The sequence below is a fragment of the Bison bison genome, unplaced genomic scaffold, assembly GCF_000754665.1.
Source record: "Bison bison bison isolate TAMUID 2011002044 unplaced genomic scaffold, Bison_UMD1.0 scf7180017864295, whole genome shotgun sequence".
Lineage (NCBI taxonomy): Eukaryota > Metazoa > Chordata > Mammalia > Artiodactyla > Bovidae > Bison > Bison bison.
In genome coordinates this window covers 4,375,497-4,392,457 of record NW_011494867.1, presented here as the reverse complement: position 1 = coordinate 4,392,457, position 16,961 = coordinate 4,375,497, and the positions used below count along the sequence as shown (strand labels likewise).

The 16,961-nt window shown below is 47.4% G+C and overlaps 1 protein-coding gene across 1 annotated transcript in view; it reads right to left on the bottom strand.

Annotated features, from left to right (window-relative positions):
- Positions 1-16,961, bottom strand: part of VAT1L (vesicle amine transport 1-like) — a 167,134-nt gene that overhangs the window by 148,863 nt on the left and 1,310 nt on the right. The gene's annotated exons all lie outside the window — the stretch shown is intronic.

The following is a 16,961-nucleotide window of genomic DNA, read 5'->3' as shown; positions in this document are numbered from 1 at the left end:
TGACTGTGTGGATCACAAGAAACTGTGGAAAATTCTGAAAGAGATGGGAATATCAGACCACCTGACCTGCCTCTTGAGAAACCTGTATGCAGGTCAGGAAGCAACAGTTAGAATTGGACATGGAACAACACACTGGTTCCAAATAGGAAAAGGAGTACGTCAAGGCTGTATATTGTCACCCTGCTTATTTAACTTATATGCAGAGTACATCATGAGAAATGCTGGGCTGGATGAAGCACAAGCTGAAATCAAGATTGCCAGGAGGAATATCAATAACCTCAGATATGCAGATGACACCATCCTTATGGCAGAGAGTGAAGAAGAACTAAAGAGCCTCTTGATAAAAGTGAAAGAGGAGAGTGAAAAAGTTGGCTTAAAGCTCAACATTCAGAAAACAAAGATCATCGCATCCAGTCCCATTACTTCATGGGAAATAGATGGGGAAACACTGGCTGACTTTATTTTTCTGGACTCCAAGATCACTGCAGATGGTGATTACAGCCATGAAATTAAAAGATGCTTACTCCTTGGAAGGAAAGTTATGACCAACCTATACAGCATATTTAAAAGCAGAGACATTACTTTGCCAACAAAGATCCATCTACTCAAGGCTATGATTTTTCCAGTGGCCATGTATGAATGTAAGAGTTGGACTGTGAAGAAAGCTGAGTGAAGAAGAATTGATGCTTTTGAACTGTGGTGTTGGAGAAGACTCTTAAGAATCTCTTGGACTGTAAGAGATCCAACCAGTCCATCCTAAAGGAGATCAGTCCTGGGTGTTCATTGGAAGGACTGATGTTGAAGCTGAAACTCCAATACTTTGACCACCTGATGTGAAGAGGTGACTCATTTGAAAAGACCCTGATGCTGGGGAAAGATTGAGGGCAGGAGGAGAAGGGGATGATAGAGGATGAGATGGCTGGATGGCATTACCAACTCTACAGACATGGGTTTGGATGGACTCCGGGAGTTGTTGATGGACAGGGAGGCCTGGCATGCTGTGGTTCATGGGCTCACAAAGAGTCGGACACGACTGAGTGACTGAACTGAACTAAAGCACCCATTTTATTATGTCAAGACTATGAAAAGAGATCGATACAAATCTGCTACGGAAGGAAAAACTCGTGTCTAAAGCAAAGAAAACTTTCATGCACATCTCAAATGGTACCTTTTACTGGAGAACAGACAGAATTGTCCTGGGTGGACCTCAGGAGAGAGAAACCACCTGAGCTCCATCTGAGGTTGGAAAGAGCATGTTAGGACAGATGCAGATAACAATCTAGTGGTTACCAGCGGGGAGAGAAGGGAGAATGGCAAGGAAGGGGTAGAGAATGAAGAGGTAAAAACTACCATGTGTAAATAAACGGGCTCCCCAGTTGGTGCTAGTGGTGAAGAACCCGTCTTCCAATGAAGGAAACATACGAGACACGAGTTCGATCCCTGGGTTAGGAAGGTTCCCTGGAGGAGGGCATGGCAGCCCACTCCAATACTCTTGCCTGGAGAATCGCTATGGATAGAGGAGCCTGTCAGACTAGGGTCCATAGGGTGGCAAAGAGTTGGGAACGACTGAAGCAACTTAGCACACACAGCACATGAAATAAATGAGCTACAAGTACATATTGTCCAACACATGGAATGCAGCCAACAGTTCACAGTAACTACACATGAAGTATACTTTTAAAACTGTGAATCACTATGCTATGTACCTGGAACTTACATAATATTGTACATCAACTATACCTAAATAAAAAAGGAATACAAAAATTAAAAATTATAGAAAAGAGGGAGTAACCTCCAAACAAATAGTTTTCTTCTGCTAAGATCTTCGTCAGTTAGCATGCAGACTACTCTTCAAATCCTTCAACCAAGAATAAACAACTAAAATATGACATTTGAATTGACTAAATGATTTCAAGTGATATGTAAGCAAAAGAGACAGAAGGGAAATTTTCAACTAAAAAAATATTCAATTCCACCATATTTTCTAAACAGACTGTCATCTTTGCTGCTAAAACTTAGCATGGGATAGTGTTAAGAGTCCAAATTCTAAAATGAACTTCCTGGCTTAAAAATCTGACTCCTCTACTTAACAACGCAACAAAACCCACAGAACCAGAAAACTTTTCAGTTACGACTCCACCATTTTCCTTCTGTCCGCATAGAAAATAAATATAAAGATTTTTTTTAAAGTGTGTTATGGATGCTCAGGCTACCTTCTTCCCACCCCTGGCCATGGCTCCTGACAGCAGTCTCCTCCATGTCTGGGTCCTTGTATTCCTGCCTACCTTGTTTAACCATTATTTTTAGATGTGAGGCCTGAAGTTCTCGGACACATCTGATGTGTTTTGTCATCAACCACTTACTAAGTGAACGATGCTGTTTTTGCCCAGCCCAGACGCCTGTATCTCTAACACAGGGACTGATGGTGCGCTGACAGAGCTTGAGCTGAGGTTGCACGGGTCTGTTGTTCCTCAGAGATAGGAAACATGTCCCCATCACAGGTCCACATTAGTATTCCAAACACATGTCGGTTTAATATTTCAAACACAGAACAAAATGGCCAAGGAGATACACGGAGAATGTAAATATGAACAGCCATTCTCAGCAGAAACCGAAAAGTGCAGCATGAATGTGTCCAGGAAAAATTCTCCCTGATGCTGAGACGGACCCCTTGATTTCTGGACCTGGAGGAATTTATTTACTCTCAGCCTATCCTGGGAACACAGCAGGTGTTTATTCCCAACGAGATTCCCAGAAAGGTTAAGATCTCTGCGGTCCGGGTTAGATGTTGATGGAGTCACTGACTTCAAACAGGTGCCTGGCTGTGACGGGTTGTGCAGAGCATTCAAACGCATTTAATTTAAATTCAACAGACCTTTCACAACTTGGGGCTTGGCTCGGGACTAATGTGACAGCAGTGACAATGGGACCTCTGCTTCCCAAGAGCTCGGAGACCAACAAGATAAGTGCCTTCACAGCATGACAGTTGCCCTGCAGCCCGTGGGTCACAGCTGGCACAGGCCGGGCAGTTATAACCCACCACGCAGCAGTCGTGCAGGTCCCACAGCAAAGCGTCACTCAGGCGTGGCGACGCCCTCTGTTCCCGTTCTCCCGAGCTCTCCAGCGTCATCCCACCGCAGAAGGGAGACGGTATCACCGGACAGTGCAGACTGCTTCTTGCCTGACCTCTCACTGCAGCCCCGGAGGCGAGGAGGGCTCCCCCAGAGAAACACTCCATTTTTGCCACAACGTGACGGTTATCTCCTGTCATTGATGCTGATAAAAGCTTTGCTCCATAAAACAGTTATGTCAGTAGGGAAACAAGTAGGCTAAGACTAGAACAACTCAGTCCAATAGAACGTTCTGCAATGGCAAAAATATTCTGTGTGTGTTCTGTTCAACGTGGCAGCCGCTAGCCATGTGTGACTACCGAATGCTTGAGATGTGGACAGTGTGGGTGAGGCGCTGGATTTTTAATTTTAATTAGTATTTAAATTTAGTTAACCTTTATTAGAGACATGCAAATCAAAGCTATCATGCCTGTCAGAGTGGCCACCATTAAAAAGTAGCAAGCACTGGAGAGGGTATTGAGCACGGGAACCCTCTTATGCTGTTTCTTGGAATGTTAATTGGTGCAGCCCCTATGGAAAATAGTCTGGAAGTTCCTTAAAAATCTAAAAATAGAACTACCATATGACCCAGCAATCCTACTGCTGGGCATATAAATGGAAAAGATGAAAACTAATTTAAGAAGATGCATGTACCACAGTGTTCACTGAGTTTCACGATAGCAAAGCTTGGGAAGCAACATGGACAAAGAGGATGCGGTGCTCGTATACAACGGATGCCACTCAGCCACAGGGAAGAACGTAACAGTGGCATCTGCAGCAGCACGTGGGCTTAGAGATTATCAACCAAGCGAAGTAAGTCAGAGAAAGACCAATACCGTATGAGATCACTGATATGTGGACTCTCAAATATGACACCAACAGTCTTACTAACGAAACAGAAGTAGACTCACAGACACAGAAAACAAGCTGGTGGGTACCAAAGGGGAAGGGGGTGAGGGAGGGACAGGTCGGGAGTTTGGAATTAGCAGATACAAACTACTGTTTACGAAATAGATAAGAGACACGATCCTACTCTAGAGCAAAGCGAACTGTATTCAAATCCTGTGATAAACCAAAACGGAAGGATTTCTCTGGTAGTTCAGGAGCTAAGAATCCGCCTGCCAATGCAGGGAATGTGGGTTCCATCCCAGGTCCGGGAAGATTCCATGTGCTCCAAGGCAGCTAGGCCTGTGTGCCACAACTCCTGAGCCTGTGCTCTGGAGCCAGGGAACTGCAGCTACTGAGCCCACGTGCAGCAACTCCCAGAGCCCGTGGACCTAGAGCCCATGCCCCACAGCAAGAGAAGCCTCTGCGGTGAGAAGCCCGAGCTCCACAAGCAGAGAGGAGCCCCCCTCGCTGCAACTAGAGAAAGTCTGCATGCAGCAACGAAGACCCAGTGCAGCCAAAAATAAAATATACTAAAGCCATAATGGGAAAAATATGAAAAAGAATATATATACATATGCAAAACTGAATTGTGTTGCTGTATATCAGAAACTAATAACATTGTAAATCAACTAAACTTCAGTAAAAAATTTAATTGGTTAAGAAGGAGACAGTAGCAACATCACTACCCTGCTGTCTTCCTGGTGGACTATGCACAACTCGAAGGGGGAGTCGCCCTTAAAATCCATCTTTCGATGTTCACTGCTTAGCCCAGGACACATTCTAGCCTTGCCAACAAGGATTCCTCCACTGAAGGTGTTAAGTAGGAAAATACCGAGGCGTGATTCAAGCTCTTTCCTTCCTCCTGCTAAAGGGAGTTACTGGTTGGCAGCCTTGTCAGTAGTCAGGGTAAAACTGAGAAGATCAAAGACCTGCTTGATTGATGTGCTTTGGGAAGAGCAAATATTTATCCTGGAAGATAAAAGAAGAGATGTGAAAGGTGAGCAAAGATAGATGCAAAAGACAAGAGAGAGCGAGGGCAGGGTTTGAGAGTCTGGGAGAGTCTGAAGAGCACGGGGAGAAGAGTTTGGAGGGAGAGGAGGCATTGGCGGGGGCGGTGGGGGATGTCTAAATGGGAAGAGAAATTTTCGAGATGTTTCCTCTGCAGCATGAATAGTTCCAGCTTTGGCACTTTCTAAAGGACTCGATAGAATTTGACAGTGCTTCTCAATTATATTGAAAAATTGGGTTTCTATTCAAGAGTGAATCATCCCAGCTAAATCTGGGCTACAAAAGGGAAAACAGAACAGGAATAGGAATGAAAAACGTTAAAAGAGCAAAAGGAAGAGTGTCCTGTAAGCGCCATAGGCTGAGGGCAGAGACGGTGACCCCAAGCCGGTGAGAGGGTGCAAACTTGCCTCTCCTATTTATTTCCTAGGAAGGAGCAGTTCCAGGGCTCGGACTGTCTCCTCTGTGATCAGAGAGAATGGTTCTCCAGGATCTGAAAGCAGATAAACCTGAACAGAATGTTTTGGGAAGAGGGGGCATGTTTTTAGCTGTATTACACATCCCGGGTTCTGGCTGCAGAAACACTTAGTCACAGCTTATTACAAGGTCCCCAGTCGGAACAATTTTAGTCAGTTTAGCTGGAGGATAAAGAGAATCCAATTACGAAATCGTTGAGACCAGTCATAGGAACAGTGGATTTAATAGCTCCCCATTAGCTGATTGACCTAGGGATAGCATAGATAAATGAAAAGCAATTCTTTCTGATCTTAGGGATTTTTTTTTTAAGTCTGTTACTTGATGGATAGTCTGTTTTAAGAAGGAGATGTGTCTGCATCGGGAGGGTGGGGAGAGGGCTTTGCAGTTTGCAAGCTTCATCAGAGCTTACTGTAGAATTTAGACTGAGCCACTGGGGTTGTCCCACTACGTATCTATTTGCATGAAGAGCAGATAAGCCTGGGAAAGAAGAGAAACACTCATGCTAAGGGAAATGCGAGTTGGAGAAGAGGAGCCTAGATGAAGAAGCCTATGGTAATGCAAGCAGGAAGCTTGACTCTGAATGTGGGCTTTGGTACAACTCAGCCCTTCAACTTCAAGGGCTCGTGACGAGTGGGTATAAAGTGAGTGAAGAAAACCCTGGCTCAAATCCCAGCTCTTTGTCTCAAGAGTGTCGTCATCTTTAGCAAGTTCTTTATTTCTCTGATCCTTTCCCTTCATCAGAAAATGTTGGGTATCATGCTAAGTGCACGTGTGCATGCGAAGTCGCTTGGGTTGTGTCAGACTCTGCGACCCCATGGACTGCAGCCCACCAGGCTCCTCCCTCCAGAAGAGATGTAGTTTACTTCTCTGAACCTTTGACACATAACCCTTTTTTTCTTCCCTTTCTTCAGTGAATGTGGCTTTGATCTGTTTGCACGGGTGCTCAGTCACTTCAGTCGTGTCTGACTCTTTGCAACCCTATGGACTGTAGCCCGCCAGGCTTCTCTCTCCATGGGATTCTCCAGGCAAGAATACTGGAGTGGGTTGCCATGCTCTCCTCCAGGGGATCTTCCTGACCTGGGGATTGAACCGGCATCTCTTGCATCTCCTGCATTGGCAGGCGGGTTCTTTACCACTAGCACCACCTGGGAAATTTCTATAAAACCCTTAATGTGGTGCTGTGAGAAATCACTCAGTAAGGGTCACTGTGATAATAACGATGATAAATAATGAATGACAAGAGTGTCATTATTATTAGCTCCAAACAGCAGAAACATTGATAAGGAGGTTGGCACATGCTGCTTTAGAACCTGTATTGGGTAGAAAGGGGGCCACATTCTCAGCAGAAGGCCAGGCTCCACCTCAGCAGAAAGCCAGGCTCCACCCGGGATGGAGAAGAAACGGGAAGCACACTGGGTGGCTTCAGTGTACTGGGAGGAGCACAGCAGAGCAACGGGAGATGGTTACAATCGAGGGGAACCAGAACTGTGTTCTGAGAGTCCAGGCCACAGCAGCTAAGATACCCTGCCAACTATGTGGGAGGCATTGAAGGTGGGGGTCCTGATACCTACTAAGGAAGGTCAGGACAGAGTCAAGGACATACCACTTGTTCTAAAAGGTTATTTCCCCCCAATAGTTTGAAATATTTATTCATTTATTTTCCAGTTGTACTGAGCTGTATTTGACACACTGTATTAATTTAAGGTGTACAGCATAATGATTTGATGTGTGCGTATCTTACACAAGGATTGTCACGTCACTGTTTACTTTAGGGAAACACCAGCCAGGCTGGTGGAGCCTCGGGTCCCCAGGTGTGCGAGCATGGCAGGAACACTTGAGTTACTGCTCTTGGAGTAAACCTCGCCAGAAGCAGCACACTGGGCTCTTGGAGAGAGCGCTGGCTGCAGCCCCCAGTGGAGCTGGCTGACAGTGAGGAAGAAACCACAGAGCGTCTTGAGAAGTTAGAGACCCACATCTCCCCGCCTCGGCGGAGTGGTTATGAGAGGGCTCAAGAGGCGACCTTCTGGCTTCAAGAGAACAAACTGTGTCAGGGAGAAGCAAAACTCCCCCAAACACAGCTCCTTTGGCATTCTTTCAAATCCCCGTTCAAAGACCTGCATGCTGGAGAGAGGTAGACTCAGAGAAAGCTAAGATGACGGAGGAGAGCACAAAGGAACACGGGCTCGGACGGGCCACTGTTTGTATTAGGAAAGTCACATTTACAAGTGGCACAGCCACTGCTGCCGAAATGTACACCCAACCCTCTGGGTAACACATTCATTCACTCCCCCAAACACTGATTGTGTGCCTACTTTACAGAAGCGCTAGGCATGGTGTTCACCAGTTAGCGGAGAATAGAGAACGCTTCTGGAAGGTCCAAGACAACCAGAGATTCAAAAGGTGATGGGCCTCAAAGTTGAAAACAGTATATATGTTATTTAATATGATTCAATGACTCGGTGCTGAGGGACATCAAGTCCCAAGAGAGGGCATGGAGCTAGCTGCCTTCCCCAGTGCCCCCTCTGATTCTTCACTTTTTTCTGGACAAAGAAGCATCTCCCATCCACCATGATGGCTACCATTTTGATCAGTCCAGTGTGTTTTTTACCTACCTGCGTCATCTGATAACTGCCCTCCATTCCATTTACAGCATCTACCCCACATTCACCACACACACACACACACACACACACACACGCGTGCTTCATGAGTTCCTGGCTGGGCTGTTGATCTCAGTGCTCCCTTCTTTTAGGTCAGAACAGGAGGGCGTGAGACACCAATGTGGCCAATCATTACGCCTTACTCCCTCGGGCCAGACAGAGAGAGACCCAAGGGCTGGTTTGTGATTTATGAGGGGTCAATTGGATCCCTTCCCTGACGTATGAAAACTGGGAGAAGAAAGTTCTGTTTGCATCGGGGCTTGCTAAACTCTCAGGAGGCAGCTGGGGTGAAAGGTCTCCATCTTTCCAGGTCTCGGGAAGGCAGCTGATTGCACCCACGAGGAGAGAGAAGACAAGAGAGGGAAGGGGAAGGGAAGGGGAGCGCCTAGGAGTCCAGGGACTAGTTCACCAAGGTGAACTTCCTTCAGCATGGCTGAAAGGAAGGACAGAGAGGTGGGAGCATAAGCGACTGGTCTTCCTCCTGAAGGTCCCTGAGCTTGGCCCAGCCCCTGCAGCCCAGTCGGAGCACCGTACATTTTGGTCCCACTCACACTCTTGTTCCCTCGGGAACGCATCTGGATGTTCGTGTTTATGTCATGCCATGGTGGCACAGCCTGTCCAGGCTACTGTGTTTTTGTTTTTTTTTGTTTTAAATCTGACGGCGTTTGGTCTCAGATGCGGTGGGATCTCCTAGTTATGGCATGTCATCTCAAGTTACCTTGCGATCTAGTTCCCTGACCAGTGATCAAACCCAGGCTGCCTGCGTTGGAAGCTCAGAGTCTTGGCCACCTAGACCTTCAGGGAAGTCCCTCAGCTACTTTTGATTTTAGGGTCTTATACCCTTTAGGGGAGACACGTAGAGTCTGAATAGGGACTCCATTCAGAAAACTTTATGACTTAAGGAGGGACTTTCTAATGTCCTATTTTTTTTTTCATCTCCTTACCACCATTAATATATATTAAACATATACTATACGACAAGGACTCCATTCATTCAACAGATATGAAATGTGCCAACATCATTGCCAAATACTTTAGACACGATCTAAAATTACCCCATAAGGACTATAATTATACCCATATTACAGCTTAGCAAACTGAGGTTTCAAAAGAGGAAGTCATTTTCCCAAGGTGACAGAGGTTGCTAAAAATGATCCAATTCAAGGACTTGACCACGTCTGTTTCACCCCAAACATTAACCCTTTTATAACCCCAACGCATCCTGCCTCCCAGCCAGTTTGGATGTCTAGTCAGTGCCAGCCCCCAAAATGAATCATTATCAGTCTTTTCGCAGAAGAGAATTATCCTACAAGGGACTCTGGAGGAGGGGAGCAGTCAGCATTAAGAGGACTCGGTGCTTTAATTTGCAGAGAAAGCAGTGGCTCACATGTTTCTCCCCCTGGACAGTGCTAGGGAAGGGGCTAAGGCTGAGGGGCCAAGGAGCTGGAGAACAGAATTCCCCTGCAGGCTCTCATCTAGAAAAACATCACGTTCAAAGATGAAACAGCTCCTTTCACTGGAGCATCTATTTTGTCTCTTGGGCCTTCAAACATTAAACATTAAATTTACTCATTTTAATACCGTGGCTGCAACTGATGTTCTGTGTGAGATCACATACAGAGGAATCAGACTAATTTGAGATTACATGCCTGCTGCCCTTTCCTAGGAAGAGCCTCTTCTTGTTTCTAATTAAACTTTTTCTTCTATGACGAATGCCAAGATGCCAAGAAAGACCTGTATGAAGAATAAGAAGTGGCAGGAACTTGGGGTCACGAGGGCATTCTTCCCCATGCCTGGGTGAGCTTTGCTGTTGGCATGAATGTCAGTGATCTGCCCAAATGTCATGGGATTTTGGTTCCGCTAGATGGGTGCAAACCAGACTCCAGAGGTTGGGCCGTTTTGCACACCCAGCTATCAGAGAAATCTGTGCTGTCACCCACGGATGGGTGTGCAGAGAGTTGGTGTCAGGGTAGCATACATTCATCCTAGTCCATTCCCAACCCTGGGCATAAGACTCAAAAGCCAGCACCCTACTCCAGTTGTGCACGTTTTTGGATGGGAGGTGATCAGGACAGGGCACTGGAGGATGGGGGTCGAGTCCAGTAATAGAGGAAGGGAAATAACTGACTCACTATGTCTGAGGAGCAGTGAGGACGGTCAGAGACCCTCAGCCGGTCTTCACGGTAACACCAAAGAGAGGGTGTTATTCGTACCAAGGGGAGGCTACGGGCAAGGTGTCTCTTGGGCATCACCATCACCCAGCCACCATGAGGCAGGATGAGAGTCTGAACTCAGATCTGTTGTAGGTCCTTACTCTTCCCATTTCATCTCTGAGTCCCTTTTTCGTTACCTAGAAATTAAGGATGACAGCCTCATGGGTGAGGGTCGGATGGGAAATGACAAGGATGATAGGCTTTGTTGCTGCAAAGATGCTGCCAGTGGAGGGGAGGGTGAACTTGAGTCCTCACTCCCGTTGCCCACCGTGAGCCCCCTGCCTTTGGCTTCCATCTAATGAAGATCAGGCTGCTGTTTATGGGAACCTGCTCTATGTCAGACGTCCGATGAGATGTTCTGTGCCTCCTCTATCTATGAAGTAGAAGAAACTCTGATCCTGGGCTTCCTTTCTCCCTCAAAGTGCTGGGGAGACGGGAAGTCCATTCCGTTATTGGATGAGAGCAGATACTGTCACCATCACCAGCCCTCCTTGGGGAGGACACAGTTAACGGAAAAATGCAAATTCAGATGGACAAGAAAGACCCCTGATGCAGCGCCTCCACCTTCTCATCCCCAAATGGGGCTCAGTGTGACTCTGGAGAGTCACCCTTTCCCGTCAAATCCTGATGACCCCATCCAACACAGAGCACTTTATTCCAGTCTCTGTGCCAGAGTGGCTCCCAGCTCAGGTACTGGGACCCTCCAAACAATTTCTCAGTTCTACAAACACCTGCATTGCTTAACCTCATACAGTCCATTTATTTATTTCAATAAACACAGAGAAGAGCATTGTTGTTGTTCAGTCGCTCAGTCGTGTCTGATTCTTTATGACCCCATTGACTACAGCACGCCAGGATTCCCTGTCCTCTACTATCTCCCAGAGCTTGCTCAAACTCATTCCATTCAGTGGGTGATGCCATCCAACTGTCTCATCCTCTGTCACCATCCCCCCTCTCCTGCCTTCAATCTTTCCCAGCACCAGGGTCTTTTGCAGTGAGTTGGCTCTTTGCAACTTGACCTCATACACCCCACTTATGTATTCGAACAGACACAGGGAAGAGCATATTGGCCATGTTTCACTGGCTTAACCTTTCATGCTGTCTTGTTTGGGATACCCTGAGCTCAAGTTGCTGGTGTAGCCATAGACCAGTGGAGGAAATGCGGCAGAGGAAGGAACTTAAATGTCTTGAGTGGTGATCATGTTTAATCAGCATGGGTATTCTGGGTCAACCGTAGTAATGTGATTCTAAGTGGATCCCAAAAGCATTCCAGACCCCAGAAATGGTGAGGAAGTGGATGTGGCCCAGAACCACAATGGCTGCTTTGGGAGGCAAGATGACAGCATGCAACTTAAAATATATATTTATTTTTAACTATTTTTGGCCCACTGGGTCTTTGTGGCTGCGCACGGGCTTTCTCTTGTCGTGGCTCCCAGCTGTTCACTGCAGCGGCTTCTCTGGTTGCAGAGCACAGGCTCCAGAATACAGGTTGCCTACTGCGGTGCATAGGCTTAGTTGCTCCGCCGTATGTAGGATCTTCCCGGAGCAGAGATTGCACTGGTGTTCCCTGCAGTGCAACATGGAGTCTCAACCGCTGGACCACCAGGGAAGCCCCATCATGCAGTTCTGAGGGTGACCAGCTATGCTTCAAGTCAGTCCAGTGCATCCCATGGCTCTTTCTCTGTATTTCCAATTCCAGTCTCTGTGTCTGTCTGCCTCTCTGAGTCCCTGGGTCTTTAACTGTCTCTGTCTGTTCTCTCTTTCTACTCTGTGTTTGTCACTGTGTCCCTCAGATCATAGAGTCCAGAACAAGGCAGATTTAGATTTTTATGTTGCTTGTCCACCTAAAAAGTTGCAATCTTAACATATCTCTGAATGCCAGTTCCCCCATCTTTAAAATGGAGACTGTAACACTGATGTTGTTGATGCTTTTGAGTGGCCATAAGGATAAAATGAAGCAAAGTATATAGCAGGCAACTCAGTGGCTGCCTCATCACCAGCAGCCAATGGCTGGGCTCCCAGCCCATCTGCAGTGCACCTGACCTTCATGATGTATCAGGATCCCACCAATCTCCTATCCCACCAATCTCTCGGCTTTCCTCTAGTGTGGCCCGCCCTCGGCCCATTTTCAGATCAGCCAATGGAGCCATGACTGGCTGCAACTATTTTTCATCCGATTGGTCTCATTCCAGCAGCTTCATGTGGCCTCTTGCTGTAAATCAGTCTGGGAAAATAAACGTCCCCAGTCCATTAGAGCCTTTCCGCCACAAGCCAAACAGACAGGCTTGTTAATGGCCACTTAAGTAAGTTGCTGCAGCCCAGTCTGGAGACCCTCAGCCTCAAATCCTCCCAGCTCCTGTCCAAGAGAAGCGCCATTGTGGCAAGACCCCTGGCCGCAAAGGTGTAGACAGGACCCTGAGCAATTGCGGGGACTGGGGGAGGAGAGACCACAAAGCCCAGTTTGTCTAGAATAGTCCCAGTTTGTTCCTGCTGTCCCAGAGCAGTTACCAACAGTGTCCCTTTCACTCTCCAGAGTGCTGGTATGATAGCCTATAAGGGGAACCTGTGGAAACCAAGAAAGCAGTTTGAACAACACCATCTAGCATTTGTTGGCCTCTTGCTCTGTGTCAGGCATCACCACAAAGGTCCTGATGCGCCGTGTCGCATTGAAACCCCCTTACAACACTCTACACTTGTTGTTCAGTTGTTAAGTCGCGTCTGACTCTTCGCAACCCCGTGGACTGCGGCACACCAGGCTCCCTTGTCCTTCACTATCTCCCAAGTTAGTTCAAATTCATGTTCATCGACTCAGGGATGCTATCTAACTGTCTCATCCTTTGCCACCCTCCTCTCCTTTTGCCTTCAGTCTTTCCCAGCGTCAGGGTTTTTGCCAATGAGTCGGCTCTTCACATCAGGTGGCCGAAGTACTGGAGCTTCAGTACCAGTCCTTCCAATGAAGTTCTTCAGGGTTGATCTTGAGGAATGACTGGCTTGGCTCTGAAGGGCGGTGCTATTATTCTTTCCATTCTATAGACCGGGAAGCCCATGGTTAGAGCAGTAAGCGACGGGGTCAAGGTCAGCCAGTATAGAGACACTGTTCACGCCTCACCCAGATCTCTGTCACCAGGCAACGCACCCGTCCTCCAGCTGGCTGTCGGAGCTCAGAGCAGCCCTGTTCCTCCTTCCATGAGTTACAGAGGCTCCACACCCCCACTCAGGAATCAGCCCAGAGCCCATCACCGACCGATGACAGGGCGGGGAGCCCAGAAGGCTCCCCCCACTGCTACAAGGTCAGATTGACTCTGTGGTGCAACTTGTGCTCTAGAACTCCTGGAGGGATCCAGATGAGACCAACCTTTGCTTCATTCCTTCCCCTGTCCTATCCTACTCCCTTTCTCCTGAAAGGACACCCCCTCCCCCAACCATCAACCTCTTCAAACAGCATTCCTGTCTCAGGCTGTGCCTCCAGGTGACCAGTCCTAGGACAGCCGGGTAGCAGGGGGTGAGCTAGGCTCACGTCTAGGAAGGTCTCACTCTTCATCTCTAAGTAGATGTGATGCAACATTGCCTGTATTATGACATACATGATTAAAATGATGGCCCCCAAGTCATCAGGTTGCCAGCAGGTCTATTATACAGGCATCAGTGTGACAACAATCACAACTACTGTTTGTTGTTGTTGTTCAGTTGCTGAGTCGTGTTGGACTCTTTGCAGCCCCACGGACTGCAGTACGCCAGGCTTCCCTGCCCTTCACTATCTCCCGGAGTACACTCAAACTCATGTCCATTGAGTCAGTGATGATATCTAACCAACTCATCCTCTGTCCCCCCCTTTCTCCCCTTGCCCTCAATACTTCCCAGCATCAGGATCTTTACCGATGAGTTGGCTCAGTGCATCAAGTGGCCAAAGGATTGGAGCTTCCGCTTTAGCATCAGTCCTTCCAATGAATATTCAGGGTTGATTTCCTTTAGGATTGACTGGTTTGATCTCCTCGGTGTCAAGGACTCTCATGAGTCTTCTCCAACACCACAGTTCTTGCTGCTAACCTTGAGCCCATCTCTTTCTTGCATCCGAACCTCTGAACACTATAGTGTTCATCTTATTAACTCCATTTTGCAGTCGAGGCAGGAAAAGCTTAGAGAAGTTAAGAGAGATGCTCACCACGGTTACACAGATCTATCTTTCTCCAAAGGCCACACGCTTTTTCCACTTGGCCAGTTAAATCACTTGCTGTGCAAATTGTTCACTGAATGGCTGATGAAATGGGTTCCCTATAAACAATGAGGTTCTGGTAACAATTCAGATAGAAGACTGGGCTACCCTTCCCACCCTGTACAGCCCACAGTGCTTCTTTCTGAGCCATGTTTAACCATCAAGCCTTCACTTTAGGGAGAAAGCTGGATTACTCTTGGGACAGCCAGAGAACGTTTCCTTAAGCCAGACATAAACAGATTAAAAGGGTTTCCCAGGTGGCACATAAAGAACCTGCCTGCCAATGCAGGAGACATAAGAGATGCGGGTTCCATCCCTGGGTCAGGAAGGTCCCCTGGAGGAGGGCGTGGCAACCCACTCCAGTACTCTTGCCTGGAGAATCCCATGGAGAGAGAAGCCTGGCGGGCTACAGTGCATGGGGTTGCATAGAGTCAGACACGACTGAAGTGACTGAGCACCCGTGCAAACAGATCAAAGCCACATTCACTGAAGAAAGGGAAGAAAACAAGGTTATGAGTCAAAGGCCCAGAGAAGTAAACTACATCTCTTCTGGCTTTTCAACAGAGGGAGACAAAATAAGAGGAAAAGAGCAGAGCTTTAAGGAGAAATAAACTAGGATTCAAATCCTAGCTTCATTACCTGTGTGGTGTTTTTAGCAAATTGCTCAACATCTCCAAGTCTCAGTTTGATTTACCATAATACCTACTGTGTTAGACCACAGATGAGAATGGGGAAATGAGATGAAATATGTATGTCCCCCTGCCTTCTCTCTTCCATTTCCACAAAATTCATATGGTAATCAACTTGGACCCTCATTTCAGGTCTGAATGATACTAGTTCAGATGGACTATGCCTTATTTTCCAGCAAAAAGCAGATCCTATTTGATGATAAAAGGTTTCCATTAAAAATAGAGAACCGAGAGAGAACGGATAAGAGGGGAACCTTCATCCAAGAGGCCATCAGCTGATTCATAAAGCTACAGAATGAGTCAGCCTGGCTCCCAAGGCTAATCTTACAATCAATGGGCATCTCCGGCCAGCCAATCCTAGCCCAGTGGAGAAAGAAGGGCCCAGCGGGCAATCCTCACAAACCTATTCCAATCCCTCCCTGCAAAACTGATTAACTCTGCTTCCAGCTTGGGTGAAATGAAAATCAACCTGGGCCCTTTGCAGTACTGTTTTCCCTCCCTCGTCCAGCATCATCTCCCACCCCTCCTGGCTTGTTGGCTTTCTAAACAACTGGGGCAGGGGGATCTGCGGTGATTCTACTCAGCGTGTGTGTGTCTCTCTCTCTGTGTCTGTGTATGTGCGTGTGTCTGTGTGTGTGTGCGGCTCCAAAAAAGCAGGCTTCTGTGTCTGGCTTTGAAAATCAATCTCCCAGCCTTCATCCTGACATTTATTATTTCCAAACCCTTCAGGTCCTCTTGGCATTTATGCAGGAAGCAAAAGCCTGGAGAACCCAGGTCTATTTGTCCTGCAGATGATGATCTTTTAACAAAAAAGTAGCTTCAACATTTTTACTCTCTGTATATACACTCTGACAAAGAGTCCTAGAACCCACTCCTCAATTTGAATAAGGGTCATAAATCACACACATACACACACATGTAATATTTTTGATTGGTGGTTGAGGAAGGAGAATTAATCAATACACAGGTTTAATTTTACTAGGTAGATATACTTCCACCAGACATGACTCAACAATCTCCCTCCAGGCACCTTTCCCCCATCCTTCCATCCAACAATAACTGAGTCATTCAGCAAGATACACTGGGTGCCAAGCTTTGTGCTGGGCATTGGGAATTTATCAGTGAGCATGTATCAGAGGCACGCTCTGCCTTCTGGATCAGCCAGCTTGGTTCAGCAAGAGTTAACAAGATAGAACTGTATAGGATCCCCTAGTTGGCCAAAGCCGCCTCTGCCACCCTGAATTCCCCTGGGAGAGGCCCCTGTGTTTAGAGTCAAATGCGCCCAGCCCCCTGTGTGAGAAGTGAGCCAGAGACCAGTGCCTGCCTCTCTCCAGCCACCTTCCAGTCTGAAGAATAAAACCCGCACCTGCCCTCAAAGTGGCAAAGCAGAGGGGAAGCTCCTCTGCACTCTTCCTGCCACTAGACTGTTCCCAGATGCTGAGTTTGGGGGGCTAACCAGTGAGCTGGCTGCTGCTTTTAGGGAGCTGGGTCTGTTGGGGGCTTTAAAGAACGGTGATGGGAAGGGATGGGCCCATCTCAGGGTGCTAACAGTAAGTCCCCCAGGAAAGCTTTCCATGCTGCAGCATACGACTCCCAGCGCTGGTCCAGTGAGCCCTCCGGGGTGAGCCCTCTCCCTGGAACTCCAGGGAAATGACTATACAGTGATAGCACAAGCGATGTTTAAACACTCCAGGAGGAATCCCAGC